The sequence below is a fragment of the Bacillus rossius genome, chromosome 1 (assembly GCF_032445375.1).
Source record: "Bacillus rossius redtenbacheri isolate Brsri chromosome 1, Brsri_v3, whole genome shotgun sequence".
Taxonomy (NCBI): Eukaryota; Metazoa; Arthropoda; class Insecta; order Phasmatodea; family Bacillidae; genus Bacillus; species Bacillus rossius.
Window position 1 is genome coordinate 234,959,798 of NC_086330.1, and position 18,445 is coordinate 234,978,242.

The following is an 18,445-nucleotide window of genomic DNA, read 5'->3' on the forward strand; positions in this document are numbered from 1 at the left end:
TTTAGGTTTTTTCAGCAGGTGTAGATGATCACTACCGCACCTTTGTCAATCATTGCAATGGCTTCTCACAGAAAAACAAAACCACAAAGCACAATCAACATACAAGATGTCCATTGTTCCTTTAAGCAGTAAGCAAGTCAACCAACCTTGGAGCTTGAAAGAACCTATGCACTATGCAGCATTGTCAAGTTTTGAATAAGCCTCGTATCATGATTTTTCAACACATGTTTTACAAAAAATTGTGCTCAATTTACGGGTAAATACTGTATAAGTCTGGCCAAAAACTGAAATCATTGCAAGGTTAGTAAACTAAAATGTTCATCATTACATCCACCATACATAAATCTTTACTACAGTGCTCAACAAACAAAGAACTATGATTAGTTCCTCAAATTGCTGTACCTGTTGAGTCACAGGTCACGGAAACAGGTCAGTGAATGGCTAGTGGTTTGTTGTGTACATCAGATGTTATACCTCGAATGAGGCAAATGGTATACAGATAGAAAAGCCTCACAAAGGATATGAATGCAAGCAGATGATTGGTCGAAAAATATATTGTAACAGTGTGCTGCAAAGGTTTTAACGGTCATGTTTGTTATTGTTTTATAACTATTGTTTAAAAGTTTAAAGATAAATATAATTTAGAGTATAAAGATAAACTTTATTATTTTATTTTCTTCCTTAAATGATAAATGTTTTATGTGGGAAACAACTAAAAAGGCAAACTTTTGAATGGTAAAAATTAACATAAGGATGTATGGAAGTGATTGAGGGAATATTTAATTAAACGCTATAAATGAAAAAAACCTATTACGCAAGAACGTCTTAAACGAGTTTTACTGCAGTTCCCTTGCAGTGCAAGAGATCCTGTCATACAGTCTTGAATCAACACTTGTGGCCACAAGTGGAACTCAACTTTCTTCTGCACACAGGAACTAAAAAAGACTTTGTATTAATATTTATTGGTCATACTGCTAAGGTGACATTCCATTACTAACATTTGTGCGCAAAGCAAAGATGGAGGTTGCCATTGTTTGTTGAATCACATTTTAGTGTTCTATTTAGGCGGTTAGTTAGTTTGTCTGTTCACGTTGTGTATCTACATGTCAGATTTATCCTGTAGAAATAGCCTGGTAGCTCTACTCAGCTTCTTGGGCCTGTAACAAATGTAACGAACATTTAAATTATACTAATTCGTTAATCCCTAACTTTACTGTTAGAAAACAATATTGTTACAATGATTTTATTGTTACAGTTCTGTGTTTAAAGTTGTGTGATAAATGTGTATAAAGTGTACGTGCGAGTAAATAAAAGGATGTATTTTTTTGTGTAGTATTATTTTTTATAACATATTGGCCTGAATAAATTATTTTTATTGTCGAAGGAAACTAATAATGGCTGTAGGGTAGAAGGCACATATGAACAAGTGAGAGAGAGCCATAGTTCATTCATGAATCACACATACGTACATTGAATTGCACAAAGCCCTTCAACTGTGTGAAGTCTAATTGAATATTTTAATGATGCTAATTCCATTCAGATGAAAATAATTTTATGAATATTTAAATCTTTACAAACATAGGAATTAACAGTGTAACTTTTTATTTACATGCAACTAAACAAAATATGCATCTTGGGTTGTCAATTGTCTATAAATTTGTAAATCTTGGTTGATTGCCCGGGAGGGGGGGGGGGGGAGGAGGCTACGCCCATGTATACCACACATTCAAACTACATTTACAATTCCAAAATACATATTTCCATATCCAGAAAACATATATCCCCATAATGTCTGACATGGATGCTTCAGAATCCAAAAAAAAAAAAAAAGATTTAAGGACTGAGAGTAAAACTTCATGACATACATACATTTACTATAGAAAAAAATTTCATTAAAAATGCACTTAAATATTATGAATGTGAATGTTATTTTTAAGTTGCCATTCAATGGTATTGATGTATGGTGCAAATGTGATGTGCATGTTAACACAGAGTTTAATCTTTTTATCTATTTTGTATTCTTTTTATTTTTAAATAAAAAGTTAGGCCTACATGAGTTTTTATTACAAAATTACAATACATTTTAAGTTAAGTTACGAGGGGGACCCAAAAAAAAAATTGAGAGCACGCTACCATTCGAAGACGTAGTAGTTCCCGCTAGATAGGGTTAGTAGATACCTTTACTAATTAGCTGCCCAGACTGCATCAGTTTGTAGGTTAACGTTTGATCATAGTATTGTTTTTCTCTTACTGTTCTCGTGTTCCGCCTGCGAAGTCGTTATGACAGATTTAAAAGAACAAAGAGTGTGTTTGAAATTTTGTTTCCTGCTCGAAAAATCAGCAACGAAAGCTTACCAAATGCTTCAAGAGGCTTTAATGGAGGATGCTATGAGCCGCACACAAGTTTTCGAGTGGTTTGGGTGCTTTAAACGTGGTGAGATGAGTGTTGAAGACCATTCTGGGCATCCGTCAACATCTCAAAATAATGAAAACGTTGAAAAATTCCACAAAAAAAAAATTGGATGTCTGTAAAGTCGGTTTACGGACGATAGTTTAACGTGACGTCATAACAAAACATTGATAAAATGATTGATCCAGAAGAAAAGGAAATATCATTTTCGGCCTGAGACTGAGCCGTAATAGGTTTTTGCAACCAAACCATTTAGGCATTAAAAATATTATATTCTTTGAGGAAGATTTTTTTTTTAATTTTTCAATCTTTTGCATAATAAAATCTTCCTCTGCATACTTTTATGAATAAAATTGAATCACTTTTATTGAATTATGACTATTTTGTATGGATACAAAGGAGTGAAATGAAATGTGCAATTGAATTAATAAATTTACTTTTATTTGCATTCATTAATTCAAATATATTTATTACTTTTGAAATGTTGCGTGTGCCATATTTATTTTTACAAGTACAAAAAAAAATTTTGCAGCTGCCCGGATTCGAACCGACAACCTTTCGTTTAATAGTTAGGTACGCTAACCACACGCCCACGAGGCCATACTAAGATAATGTAGTTTAAAATGTTATATATATATATATATATATATATATATATATATAAACTTTGTTCACGGTAGGGGTATAATATTAACACGATTTTATAACAAATACGCATCCCAAATACACCAAACTTATTTATAATGTGTAACAATATTTTTTTTAAATATTGTGCAAAAGATCCCAGGTGTAATTTGAATTATTATGTGTAACTGTAAAACACCATTGTTGGTTCAAAACGTATTTGAATTTTCAACATTACTTTTAAATAACCGTACCGATTGTGCTGAAAATCGGTGGACGATCGTTAAATTACATAATATTAATAATTCAAACGACGAAAATATGATTGAAAAGTCAAATCGATGGTTGTTCCAATCGAGTGGAAGAGAGATGCCACGCATGCGTACAATGAGCAAACAGAACACATTGTGAAATATTTAATGTACTTGTTTATGGTACAGTGTGTTTTTATTGTGTTAACTGTGCTCTTGTACACCCTATAGTTGCGCATGCGCAGTGATACTAAGATTAGTACAAGATGGAACCTCTGCTACTATGCAATAGAAGTTAAAACTCGCCGTCACAAAGTGTAAAATTAACAGGTTATGGGCCCAGACTACGAATGTCAGCATAAGGGAAATAAAAATCGGAAAATTTAAGATTGATAAAAATATATATTGACGCGAGCGGTGAGTCGGGAGATGTTTACGAAGATCTAAGAAAAACAACAGTGCTAATGGCGACGAATACAAACGTTTGTCCCTTTCCTCAATTAACAGATATAAATTTTAGAAATTGGAAGTTTCTGTTTAGGCCTTATTGGAGGAAAAAGGACTCAAGGGAATTGTCGAAGATGAGATGTGGAAAAGTAAAGAGGCTAAGGAGTTGGAAACATCAATTGAAATGGATCGAAAAGCAAGGAATGTAATTATTAACTGTGTTACAGATCGACACATTGATTATGTGAGAGATGCGAAGACAGCATTTCAGATGTTATCGTCACTGCGGAATGTTTTCGAACGAAAAAGTGCAATGTCAAAACTTTTTGTGCGCAAGAAACTGCTGACATTAAAGTGTACCACATCGCTACAAGAACACTTCAACAGATTCGATTGTTTAGTGAGGGACTTAGAAGCAATGGGTTTCAAACTGGAACAAGATGATCTCGTGTGTCATTTATTGTTAACCATACCAAATCAATATGAAAATATTGTGACTGTTTTGGAAGCATTAGATACAGACCTTACACTTGAATTTGTGAAATCAAGGCTACTGGATGCTGAACTAAAGGCAAGTCATGTTCAAGACAAGGAAGATGAAGCAACATCGTTCGGAGCATCAAAGAAAAACGCATGTAGTATGCAAGAAACACAAGAAGGATAAACATCTTTCGGCGCATCAAGAACAATGCATCATGCCAGCAGACCTATCAGAAGATGTTATGAATGTGGAGACAGTCAACACTTAGTAGCTGACTGTCCCAAGAGATTTACGAGAGGTACCAATCGAGGAAGAAGGGGAAGGAGTCATTACCAAAGACAGTATAGTTCCGGATTTCGAGGTCAGTCTAGCTATATGTGTGACAATGAGAGTGAGGTTATGTTTATTGCGACAACATGTAATAGTGCGGTTATGAATGATGAAGTGCACGAAGGGAGAGTTAAATTTATTTTGGATTCGGGCTGCACAGATCATCTTGTGACACCAGATATTGAGAAATTCATGACTGATATAAGTGTAATGGATAGCCCAGTGAAAATTAGTGTAGCCAATGGTTTCAGATAGAAAGGGTACTTTAAGAGTACATACGGAGGGACGTGTGATTAGGATTGAAGCTCTCATTGTGCAAGGACTTACACTGAATCTGTTGTCTGTAAATAAAATAGTTAATTCTGGAAAAAAGATAATATTCACTGAGAATAGAGCAGAGATAGTAGGAAGTGATAATTTGCGAATTATTTTTAACAGTTCAGGAAAACTGTACTTTAGTCAATTCAATCTTCACGTGGAGAATTGTAACCTAACCTCAATAGATGACCTATGGCATAGGAGGCTTGGGAATTTAAACAGGAAAGGACTGAAGTTGATGGGTCTCCCTTTTTCAGATTAAGTATGTGATTCTTGCCGTCAGGGTAAAGCCAGTAGACAACCTTTTCCTCGGAGCTCATCCATACAGTCAACTAGGATTGGTGAATTTCTCCATACTGATATTGGTGGACCTGTAAGCACCCCAACCAGTAAAGGTGAAAAATATTACCAAACCATCATGGATGACTATTCACATTTTTGTGTGGTTTATTTGTTAAAAAACAAAGGTGAAGCTGCTGATAATTTGATTGACTTTGAAAGATACCTTGAGTCTAAGTTGGGAGCGAACTGGAACTGTACCAACCGTGTGAGGTGTGATAATGGTGGTGAGTTTAAGAGTGAAAAGTTGAAAAACTTTTGGAAGACTAAGGGTATACAACTGGAGTGTACGGCACCATATTCTCCCCAAAGTAATGGGAAATGCGAAAGACTGAATAGGACACTACTGGATAAGGTCAGAACCATGTTTGTCGAGACCAATCTACCCAAACAATTGTGGGGGGAAGCAATTCGGACAGCAGCCTACCAGTTAAACAGATCACCAACTGCAGCACTTCACGAAGGTATTCCAGCAGATATATTTTTGGGAAAAATTGATCTTCATAAATTGAGGGTATTTGGTGCAAAAGCATGGTGGGTGAAACTACCAAAACAGGATAAACTGGAACCTAGAGCAAGGCCAGGAAGAATGGTGGGCTACAGTCCTAGAGGTTATCGAATATGGGATCCACTTACAGATGAGGTTGTAATCTCCAGAGATGCAACATTTGATGAGACCAATACCACCTACAATGTGAAAGAAAGCAGTCTAGATAATGAAGACAGAGTTACAGAAAAAGCGAAAGAAGGAATACATTATAAAGATGGTGTGGTTGGAGAACAGATGTCCAGGGAGAACATAGAAAATGAAGAAGTGGTGAATGATGTGACATCGAAGGATGACAGCACCAATGAAGATGAAGATTTTCATGGTTTTGATAACGAAGAGGTAGATGCTAAAAAACCAAAGAGAAAAATATCAAAACCAAGACATCTAGACAACTTTGAATTGTATTACATGAATTATTGCTTCCTAAGTGGAAGTGAGCCTCAGTCTTACAAAGAAGCTGTGGAAAGGAGTGATGACTGGAGAAAAGCAGTTGAGAAGGAACTGGAAGCACATGACCGTTTTCAGACGTGGACAACAGTTAAAAATCCACCACATGGTACAACACCAATTGAAACTAAGTGGGTATTTACGACTAAATCGGATGAAACAAAAAAGGCAAGGTTGGTGGCCAGAGGTTACCAAACAGAAAATACAAATTATGTGTATGCGCCTGTGGCAAAACTGTCCACCATTAGGTTAGTCCTGTCATGTGCACTGCAAAAACAGTGGGACACAAAACAAATGGATGTTCCCACAGCTTTTCTCAATGGGACCCTTGATAAGGATATATACATTCACAGACCTGAAGGAGTGAAAGGAGAACCAGTACTGAAGCTTCAACGACCGTTATATGGTCTCAGAGAATCACCTAGGTGCTGGAATCAAAGATTCAATCAGTTTACGGAAGACATCGGTCTAAGAAGATCAAAGTACGATGTATGCCTGTATGTGGGTGAAGGTGTTAGGCTTGTGATATGGGTTGATGATATCCTGTTATTTAGAGAGAAATGCAAAATGGAAGAGGTTGCTCAGAAACTGAAATAGGAATTCTTCACCAAAGATATGGGTAGTGTACAGCATTTCCTTGGAACTGACATAGAAATATCCACAGATAAGATAGAAATCAGCCAAGGTGAACTCATTGATAAGATGTTGGCTAAATTCAATCTTCAAGATTGTAAAGGATGCAACACTCCAATGGAAGATAGGATAGATGTAGATGAGTCAGAGCCTATAATAGATGTGCCATATAGGGAACTTGTAGGCAGTTTGATTTATCTATCGCAGACTTCAAGACCGGATATAGTTTTTGCTACATCTTTCCTTAGCAGATATCTAGATATGCCAAACAGAACCCTCTGGACCTCTGCAAAAAGAGTACTCCGGTATTTGAAGGCAACAAGGGACAAGAAATTAGTGTACGAGAGAAATCCTGATGAATTCACAAAAATAACTACCTACACAGATGCAGACTGGGCAGGAGACAAGGTGGATAGGAAGAGTGTCAGTGGCATGGTAACATTACACTGTGGCAACCCGGTTTCTTGGTGCTCAAGAAAACAACAAGTTGTAGCTTTAAGTACCGCAGAAGCAGAGTATACATCATGTAGCATGGCAGCAACTGAACTTCTTTTTATGAAAGGTCTCCTATCAGAGTTTGTTGAAGACACAAGAGTGCAAGTGCAGGGCTCATTGTTAGTAGACAACCAGGGTGCAATTCACATGTCAAGCAACTATGAGAACACACGACGATCTAAACACATTGACATAAAGTATCATTTTCTTAAAGATATAGTAGCCAGACAAATGATAAATATTGAGTATGTGGAATCTGGTAGAAATATAGCAGACTTCTTCACTAAACCAATGGGAAAGCAAAAATTCATACAGTGCCGACAGTATCTTGGTTTAGTTTAATAAGAGAATTTTTTTTAATATACATTAAAAAAAAAACTGTCATTACGTATATAATTTTTTTTTATCTTTAGCAAACTTATGTATACAATTTCAAGTTATGATTACTTTAAGTATTTGAGTCATAGCAAATGAGTAATGACTACAGAAGACTAAATTTATTGGTGAATCTTGCTGAGGACTTGAAATTGAGAGGGGGTGTGAAATATTTAATGTACTTGTTTATGGTACAGTGTGTTTATATTGTGTTAACTGTGCTCTTGTACACCCTATAGTTGCGCATGCGCAGTGATACTAAGATTAGTACAAGATGGAACCTTTGCTACTATGCAATAGAAGTTAAAACTCGCTGTCACAAAGTGTAAAATTAACACACATCCGTAGTGGGACATCCGTAGTGGGACACTTTTTTGTGCGTGCAGCCGGCGTTCATAGATTTATTAGACGTTGTCACGTCAAAAATCAACAAGAATTGTCGTTTCACTATAGATGAAATTTCAGAAGACAGAAGTGAGTTGGAGGTCATGCCAGCAGATTTTGACAGAGGATTTGCAAATGAAAAGTTTCGCTGCTAATTTTGTTCCTCACCTCTCCTCAAACACAGGAGGGGGGGACATTTGATTGAATTTTATCCAGTACTTGAAAAAAGAAATTGAAAGTAATCCAAACTGTTTGATCAAAGTCATAGTGATGAGAGTTGGTGTTACGGGTAAGACCCAGAAACCAAGCAAGCGTCAAGCCAGTGGAAGACTCTCAACTCCCCCAAACCAAAGAAAAGCAAGACAAGTGAAATCAAATGTTAAGATGACATTGTCTTTTTTTATGTGGGTTTGTGCACCGGGAATTTTTTCCGCCTGGCTTGACTGTTAACCAGCACTTTTATTTGGAAGTTTCAAGACATTTGGGAGAGGATGTGCGAAGGAAACGTCCGGGACTTTGGCGATCAGGTGACTGGTTCCTTCATCACCACAACGCTCTCACACACACAGCTCTACAAGTGATCCGCTATTTGACCTCTCATGGGTGGTCTGTCGTTCCCCATGCTCCGTATCCACCAGACTTTTTCCTGTTCTCAAGAATGAAGAAAAATCTAAAAGAGAAGCGTTTTGATTATGTGGAGGCAGTAAAAACATCTTCACAAAGTTTACTGGAGGATGTCAAAGTTGAAGAGTTCCAGAGGTGCTTCAACAGCGGGAAAAAAGACTTGACAAGTGGATCACATCTAATTGAGAGTACTTTGAAGGTGACTGAAGGAATATTGTAAAAAAGGTAACAAATAAATTTTTTATGATAAAACTTCAATTTTTTTTTGGGTCCCCTTTTGTACATGAAGCAGACCTGCCAACTCTCACAATTTTGGTGTGAGGCTCACGATTTTAATGTCCATCTCACGCCCTCACGCCAAAATAGTGTTTCCTCACGATTTTTCAGGGCCCCAAGATTTAGTTTGTAAAAGTTACAAAACAAGTTTTACGAAATCTTACAGTAACGAGTTTCCATCAATACTCGAGTCACGTAAAGGAAGAAATTTTGCATTTTGTAGCGTGTGCCGTGCTGATTTTTCTATCTCGCATAGTGGAAGAGGAGACATTGTGAAACATGTCGCTACAAAAAAACACAACTAACACGTGAAGTGTATTGCTCCCAATAAAAAAATTAATTTTGCTGTGAACAGTGATAATAGTGTTACACGAGCAGAATGTTATTTTACATCTTTTTTAGTTGTGGCCCTGCATGATCACTACACGACAGCGCTAAATTATGTTCAACTAAATTAAATCTGCAACCTATAATTTGTTGAAATAAATTTTGAAGCAGAGACCATGTAACATATGTACAGGTATGTCACTTAAATTTAAAGATTCTCATTTGTTGTTTTTTATATCTAATCTGTATTTATGGGCCTGAAAATTTTTATCGAGGACCTCATGATTTTTTTAATTTGAATGTTGGCAGGTCTGCATGAAGTGATAGAACTCCTATTGTATTTCCAGAATTAACAAGTCGTACTTAGTTTAGGTACATTTGTACACTTTTCTGCTTTTGATATTCTTTCTTGGTTTCTTGAGATCTGTAAGATTTTACTGTACCATTTGAACATTCTATTGTTATGGGAGGGGTTTTTGGATCGGCTTACGTGTAGACTTTGGGTGCCACCACGTGGATGGGCACATGGACCCGGCTACTGACTCTGTCCTAGGGCCGTGACGTGACTCATGTAGAGCTAGGCTCGACTTCCCCCTGGGAGGATACACTAGAACTCACCGGCCCGCTCTCAGCGGCGGGCACGCTATGTTACTGGCGAAGACGACTGCTAGTAGGGTCATGAGGCGCCCCGCCACCAACATGTACACTGACAATGTGTACAAAAAACAGCAAGTAGTCCAGCTTTCATGCTGACTAGGACGCAGCGTGGACTGGCCCCGAAAGTGCAAGCTTGCAAATAATACAAAACACTCCGGGGAGCTTTAATTAGTTAAGTTACACAGTCTGCCTCCGGGGTAGGCCTCGAAGGTTAATTAAAAAAGGTTTGAAATAATTCAGATGACTGATGATAACGGATCAGTTGAGAGCAATAGTTGAAGTTGATGAGGTGCTGAGATGCGTCTTACCCTGCACGGCGAACGGAAGAGACTGGGGCCAGGCCACGGGTGTCATGCCACCTGACACGGCTGGAAGTTGTAGCGGGGTGAGGGGGTGGGTGCCTCATCCTCCACCGCCCCCCGCACAGCTAAAGTGTCGTCTGTGGTGGGCTCCGGTGGCTCTTCGACGGTCATGCGAAGAGTGGCATCTGTCAGTGACAGGTGTAGGGGCCACCAGGATTTGTCTTCATCAGGTGTCTCCGAGCGTGATGGTGCTTCATCCAGTTCCCAGATTATCAGGGTGGGGGACAGGGTGTGTGCCGGATTCCCCCCTCCCCTCCCTGACGGCCTCGTCAAACCCGTGGAAAGGCATCATTTCGTCCTTCCCCTCTGAAAACAGCTGTTGGGGGTGCTGTGGGTGTTGGTACAGGACGCCTCTCCTTTGTTTCCGCCTCTTCTGTCGGGGTCGAAGTAGCTGGCTGTGCAGTTTGAAAACCTTCACCTTTTTAATGAATATGACTCAAATTCTAGATTCTCAACTAATATGTACAGCAGAATCCCTTATTTACACTTTTCAGGGGGAACTGTAAATTGATATAAAAATTTAAAACTCATCTAATACATTTCCTGCATGTATTCCTTCTTTAACAAATATTTTACATTAAAAAAAAATTAAAAGAATGCTAGCCTACAATATACTATCACTACTCAAGGCATTCCGAAAATACACCACATTAAAAAAAAGTTAAAATTTCCTATCAAAAAATTTTAATGTGTGCTAGTACAATAAGGTTTGATTAAAAACATACAAATAATTGAGGTTGTGTGTTTGAAAACGTTTTCAAAAAGAATTACACATCAAACAAATATTCTAATTTTGTGTTTAATTACACATTTAGTTGACACCATATTAATGGTAAATACCAAATTAATATAAACTGACAACAAACGCAAGATGGAATTAATGTACTGTACCGATAACTATCATCATCATCATCATCATTGTACATGCTAAAAAAGAGAAAGTACAGGCTATCAACTATAGTTTTCTGAACACGAGACAGTGTGTGTGCTGCTTGCAATCAACAAACATGATGCCAACTAGCGCATACTACATTTCCATACACGCTAAACAGTAGCACAAAGGAACAGATAATTAAAAATGTGTCATAAAAAGAGAATTTATACATCAAGCTACTTCGTATTATTGTTAATTAAAGAAGTATATAGTAGTAATTTCCTAATAAATAATAATTTTGGGCATTAAAAAACATTTTATACAGAAAACTAAGTTTCTGGGAAACTTCATACCTGGAAAACAATGACATAAATTCTACATCTTATGGAGAAAATGGCAGGACTGGAACATTTCCCTGTATTTAATGCGAGAATTTCTTAAAGTTTTATATAAATAAAATTCAGTTTTTACGTCTTGTACCATACGTTAATCGCAGGAATAATTTCCACAATATGATTTGAGGGAAAGAAATCTATTACTTTTAATAACACATACGTAAATGGGAACTTTAGAAAATGTTGTTGATTTCAGGAAAACTTAATTCAGAGAATGCAAAAATGGGGTTTTAAGAAGTTAGCAACAAGAATACATTAAAAAAAATTAATTTGCTTCAATCTTTGAACATTTAGGATTACCCCAGCAGATTTACCACCTACCCATATGTGCGCTTCACACAAAAACAGAAAAAAAATCATCTGTAAACTCACATTTTTCCAGGGACCGGAAAGTTACTTTTAAAAAGTAACTCAGTTACAGTTACAAATACTCCATTAGAAAGGTAACCCTGTTACAACTACAAGTTACACTACTGAAAATAAACCAGTTACAGTTCTGAGAAAAGTAACTGTAAGTTACTTTAACAGTTACTTTGTGAAAAACTAAAAATGTGATTATGTAATATTGTTATAATTAAAAGCTAATAAAACATGTTGTGTTTAGTAAAGATATATGTTTATTTAAACTGAAAATTTTTAAATTAGGTCTTAAATTACATTGAGTAATTAGTTCACACTACAAAATAATTAAATGTTTGTTCGTTCGGATCATCTTATTGTTCGCAGCACCACACAACAAGCACTTCACAATAAAGTTATTTTGATCACTCGACCGAACTTTGAAATAATTAGAATACGAAGGCCACGGCAACAAAAGTTCTGGACTGCTTTCTCGGCTTGTCGCTTCATTAGATTCTATCATTGCTTTCGCGCATGTACACAGGTAGGTTAATTAATTAAACAGAACAGCAGTAAAGCCGCATGTCGCAAATATTAAATAAATGACAATCAAAATACGAGCGCAGGCTTGCCAACAGCAGTTTTACAAGTACAAGAAATACCATCGCAAATAATATGCTTGTCGGGATTTTTGTCTGGGATTGAAAAAATCAACAAATCGTTGTTCGTTCAATAAGAAATACATTTAAAAAATGTAACGCAAGAAGTAACGACAATTATCGTTACTTTAAGGCAGAAAAATGTAATTCAGTTACAGTTACTGAAAACTTAATATATTGCATTACCACGATCGTTACCATAAAAAGTAACTGTTACAAATAACGTCGTTACTAGTAGCACGTTACTTCCAGTCCCTGGATTTTTCTAATAAAATATAACCCTAAATGAAGACAAGTAAATTGTACTTCCATGCCAAAAACCTTACATTATTACTATGGACATGAACTTTTCAATAAATAAAATTAGTCAAAAGTGGTAAAACAAAAACTAAAAAGTGTTAAAAAAAAACATGAAAAGCGGTGAAAAAATATTATGCTCTCACGTCACTAAAAGCCGACTATTTACAATAAAACACTAACTTATCTTTCAGCACAGATCCATATTTAAGCAGTGTTTTAATTCTGTACACATTATTTTGCCACTAATAAGTCACTTAAACACTGTAATATTATTGAACACCCTTAAACTGACACAACACAAAATACATGTACACATCAAACTGATATGAATCTTAATCAATGATGAGCTTGAATAAAAATTTTTTGTTGAAACTGTTTTTTTTGCCAGCAAAAAGTTTAGAAATGTCACTAAGACTGGTCAAAAGAAAACATAGTTATTATCTCTGTGTTTTCCTCCAGTAAGTTGTGCCGCCTATCTGTCACAACTGTACCATAGGAAGAAAAACACCTCTCGCTGTCAACGTTCGAACATGGCAGCCAAACAGCTCTCAGTGCAGTACAAACAAAAGCAGGAAAGTCATGCTTCATGGAAAGAAGCACTTCTACAACATCAGGCTGTTTCTATTCTGCCTCTACTTTAACGATTTCCTTAAATCGTGTGTAACCACAAGCAATGTCGGATGGTGTCAAGACAGTAAGTTTCATGCCAAGAAGGGTTTGAAATGATGTGACCAAGCTGCTGTTCACGTCATTGAGGACAACACTAGAAGGGTTGAACAGCTTTCCCACCACTTCAAATGTCTTCCTAAAGGATCTCTTGACATTTGCTCTTGTAGCTTATCCATGGAAAGTGATGCAGTACGCTGGAGTGTCTGCTTTACTTCGGCCTGTAGAACTTTGTTTCCTAAATCTTCTAGTAAAGTAGCAGTTTCAGATTCAAAAATCCCATTTGATGCTACTGAAAAACCATCTTTCAGTTTTGAAAGTTTACCACAAAGAATATGGCTGGTTGGATATGAAGACCCCTCCAGACAGTCCATAAGTTCCATCAACTGTGCAGCATGTTCTCGAACAAACACAGCTTGGATGTGTACTTTCTGAATATCTGACTTCGGAATAGCATTGAAAAACTGTACTCCCGCATTTGGTGAGTTTTGCATTTCGTTTGAACTGAAAAACTCAACTATGTCAGTCAGATACTCAGAAACATACAACACTGACTTGAACCAGCTGTTCCAGCTAGTGAGGACTGGAACAGGAAACTGACAAATTTTCTTGTCGGTGCCTGAATATTTCTCTGTCAGAAACTGTGTAAAGATGTTTGCGTTTCCTAGTATTCTGAAACGCTGCCTTGCACTTAACAACTGCATTGTTGAGTTCAGTACAAACTTTCGGCCAGATATTGCCTACAATGCAGAGCTTATGAGCCCAGCACTGCACATGCAATACTTCGTCACCCAGAATGACTTTGAGACAGTCACTAAAATTGGCCATATAACGAGCCCCATCACTGACGAAAGCAACTACTGAATCGTAGCTAACATCATACTTTTTCAAAGAATCTAGCACAGCTCTGGAACAATGGGTAGAATTGGCAGCTTCTAGGAAATGAACACCAGCAAGAAAAACTTTCCGAGACGCATTTGGTTCCATGAGGCGGAAAAGTACAACAAAGACGCACTTCCCTCTCTTGTCTGTGGTCTCATCAGCCAAAACCGCTAGATATTTTCCAGCAATTTCAGCTTTAATGGTGGCAAATCTTTCCTCAGCTGCTATTGGTACGTACTTTTCTCTCAATGTTTTGACTGTTGGTAAATCTCCAGCCCCTGAAAAATAATCCCCAATAAATGTAGCTATTTTAATACTACTATTAGTGAAAGAGATAAAAAATGATGCTAGTATTTGTTGGCTTGTAACAATTTGTAAATGTCAAACCCAATTTGCAATAATTAGTAAATACAAACGGCCTGATCTGTAGAGGCTGTAGAAGAATTTTCGACAAAAAACATATTTACAACTAACCTTCAACAAATTCATGCATCCAATCTCTGATGCTAGGTTCCTGTAGTTTCTCAAGAGGAATATTTGCCTTCATAAATGCTGTTGTAGTCTTGAGTGTAAAATTATCCGCTGCATCTTTTCTTTTGTTAACAATCTGGAAAATGCTTCCAATTGTTTGCTGAAGGATAGCCTTTTTTGCACTTGAAATTCTTTTATTATTGATAAGCTTTTCACTTTTTATATGTTTTACTACAGTGTCTCTTCTTTCCCAACTCACACATGCGTTACAGAACTTAGTTACAAAACAAAATCTTTCTGTCACTGGAATGAAAGCCTTCAGCAGAGAACTCATTTGCTCAAGTCAAGGCAGACTACAACTTTCAGCATTTCTGCCGATTTCTACCATACACGAAATTGCAATCACAACTTGTAACAAAACAAGTAATTATATGTGACGAGCCTAGTAACACCAACCTTTCACACAAACGTTAAGGGAATTCAAAAAATTAATAACGCAGCCCTAAAAATACAGCATCCATAGGGATCAGTAAAAGGTAACTATTGCTGATTAGTTAACAGGTTATTCACGTTTGCACTTTGCAGTGAAACATTACAAAGGCAGAAGTTTTAAAATAAAATTTTTAAAAAATTTACCTTGAATCTCATTTTTCCATTAGATAAACTTTTTTTTCCCTCCCATTTTAAGACTACGTCCAAAAACTTTATTTCCCGAATGATACGAAGTTGAAATCCATTGCATTGTAAGTTAGAGTATTACAGTTTAATTATTTAACAGAAAAAAAAATTTGCTATGTGTTAATTCAGTTTCAAACACAATTTCAATCTTCATAAAATTATCTGTTTTGTCGCCGTATGAGAATGAAAATCCAGCCAGGCTCTTCTGGCATCAACATCATAAATGTTTGGTTACGTTGATGCCTGTATAGAGATCGTGAACGTAGCGTGATATCGATTGTTCTCTTTGCATGCACAGCGCGCTCTCTGTCTCTAGCCAAGTAAAATACATTTGAAAGCCCTGAATGCACTCTTTTGTGGTTAGTATGTACTACGACGCCGATAGGGCACAGTACGCTTACGTTAGTAAGTTACGTTTCACACTCGGGTGACGGTTTTCATTTTCAATTCAATTAATATGAAGTATGTTTTTGTTGGATGCCTCATTAATTTTAATTGTTTGCCGTGCTTTTTTATTCTGTGATTATTAAATAAACGTCATTTCCGTGCAGCAGTTCTGTTATGAAAAAAAATAACCTCAATAGAAATGATTTTCAAACTTCAAATTTCATGAATAGATTCCAAAATTGTTAACATTTCGCGAAAACCCATCAAAACGATGAAATTCGCATTTCTGCGACGAAAATTCGCGATCGCGAAAAGTTCATGTCTCTAATTACATATTTTAAGGAGGTAAATTTTTCATTTTTTTTTATTTTTTCACTATTAATAATTTAGTAGACATTTTATATCAGGCAGTTTAGAGATCATTCACGTCATAACAAATAAATCAAACTAAAGGACTGGTCACGAAAGTCACTAAAAAAGGCCCAAAATAAATTATAACACAGCTGGAAGTTACGAAAGTTTATTTTCCAGCAGCCTTTTCCTAACTGGTTTTTGTTTTTTGATGCTTCACATCTATTTCATTCCCATTGTGTTGAAGTCTGCATGAGTATAAAAAGTGACCCTTCGAGATAAAATAATGAAATAAATTTTAATAAAAAGTTTACCAGGTACTTGTAGACATTTTGTATATTTCTGTTCTTGTATGCCATAAAGTAGAAACTTATGTGGCATAACCTTTTTTACAAACGAGCCACATAAATTTAAAATAAACATTACTGAAGTTTTACTGCATAAAATTAAGTTACACACAGAAAGAAAAAAAAACAGTTACTTAAGCTTTCAACAGGCATGTAAATTGTAACTTGTGCTTCTTGCCATACAGTTCGTTGTGCATGTTTACTGCTACTGTCACTTGCACTTAAAGCCACTTAACTGCCATAGATGCAGAAATTATATCTAGTCAAGTACAAAAGCATTTCCAGCATCTGTCATACCGTCATATATGGGTAGCAGTTAACTTAAATATTGATTTTACTAGCTTATTCAGGTTTTTGTCAGATTAAGTCTTTTTAACTTGATGAAGCTTTGCAAAAATGGTAAAATTTAATTTTGTTAATGGGAAAGTGATGTCAAATAATTTAACATGGATGTTTCATCAAAATGCAACCGATGGGATATACAGGATAATTATAAAGTCCGTGAAACATTTCATAAAACCGGTACAGCGAAATGGAAAAGAATAACATAACAAATTATATACCGCGTGAAAGAACAACTCTCAAAGATTTTTTGAATGTAGCGCCAAAAAGCAATTTTAAAAAACAACCGACAGGGGCGCTAGTGCATGTAGTTGCTGAAAATGGCTGCGAACCAGGCAGAGAAAGCCTTTTGTGTGCTTGAATACGCCTGTAGCGAATCGGTAGTGAGTGTCCAAAGAGCTTTCCGTGCCAAGTTTAACAAAACACCACCAGTGGTACAAGAAATTCAAGGAAGATGGCTGTTTGTGCGACGCAAAACGGTCGGGTCGGCCAGGCGTGTCACAACAGACAGTGGATTGTGTACGGGACGTGATGGTGTGGAGTCCCAAGAAGTCAACTTATCGGGCTAGTGCAGAATTGAATATCCCTCAGCCAACAGTGTGGAAAATTCTTCGTAAGCGATTAAGAGTGAAGCCGTACAAATTGCAGCTTCTGCAAGTCATCAGCCACGATGACAAATTGCTCCGACTGCAGTTCTGCATTGCCATGCAGAACCGTCTTGAAGACGATGACTTAGCAAGCAAATTAATCTTCAGTGACGAAGCCACTTTTCATCTCTCAGAAAGAGTCAACCGACACAACACACGCATATGGGGGACAGAGAATCCACATGCAACTCTCGAACACGTCCGAGCTTCGCCAAAAGTTAATGTGTTCTGTGCCATGTCAAACAAGACAGTTTATGGCCCCCTCTTCTTCGCTGAGAGAACTGTCACTGGTATCACCTACCTCGACATGCTGCAATTTTGGCTTATGCCACAACTTGAAGCTGATAGCAGGGACTTCATCTTCCAACAAGATGGTGCTCCACCTCATTACCACAATGCGGTACGAGATTATCTGAATGAGACGTTGCCACATCGCTGGATGGGCCGTGGGGCGGCCGCTGACCAAGTGCTACTCCCGTGGCCACCACGATCACCGGACTTGACAACTAGCGATTTTTTCTTGTGGGGATACATCAAGGATAGTGTTTATGTTCCAACTCTACCACAGAACCTTGACGAATTGAGACACTGCATCGTAGCAGCTGCTCTTACCATCACTCCTGATATTCTGGGTCGGGTATGTGCAGAATTGGACTATCGATTAGATGTGTATTGTGTGATGCAAGGTAGACACATAGAACATTTATAACTAGTGGAAAAAAAACCTTTGAGAGTTTTTCTTTCACTTGGTATATAATTTGTTACATAATTCTTAGC

General features: G+C 37.0%; 1 protein-coding gene across 4 annotated transcripts in view; it reads left to right on the plus strand.

Moving 5' to 3' along the window:
• The window catches only part of LOC134527374 (LIM domain-containing protein jub-like), a 236,814-nt gene that overhangs the window by 206,249 nt on the left and 12,120 nt on the right, over positions 1-18,445 (plus strand). The window lies entirely within an intron of this gene.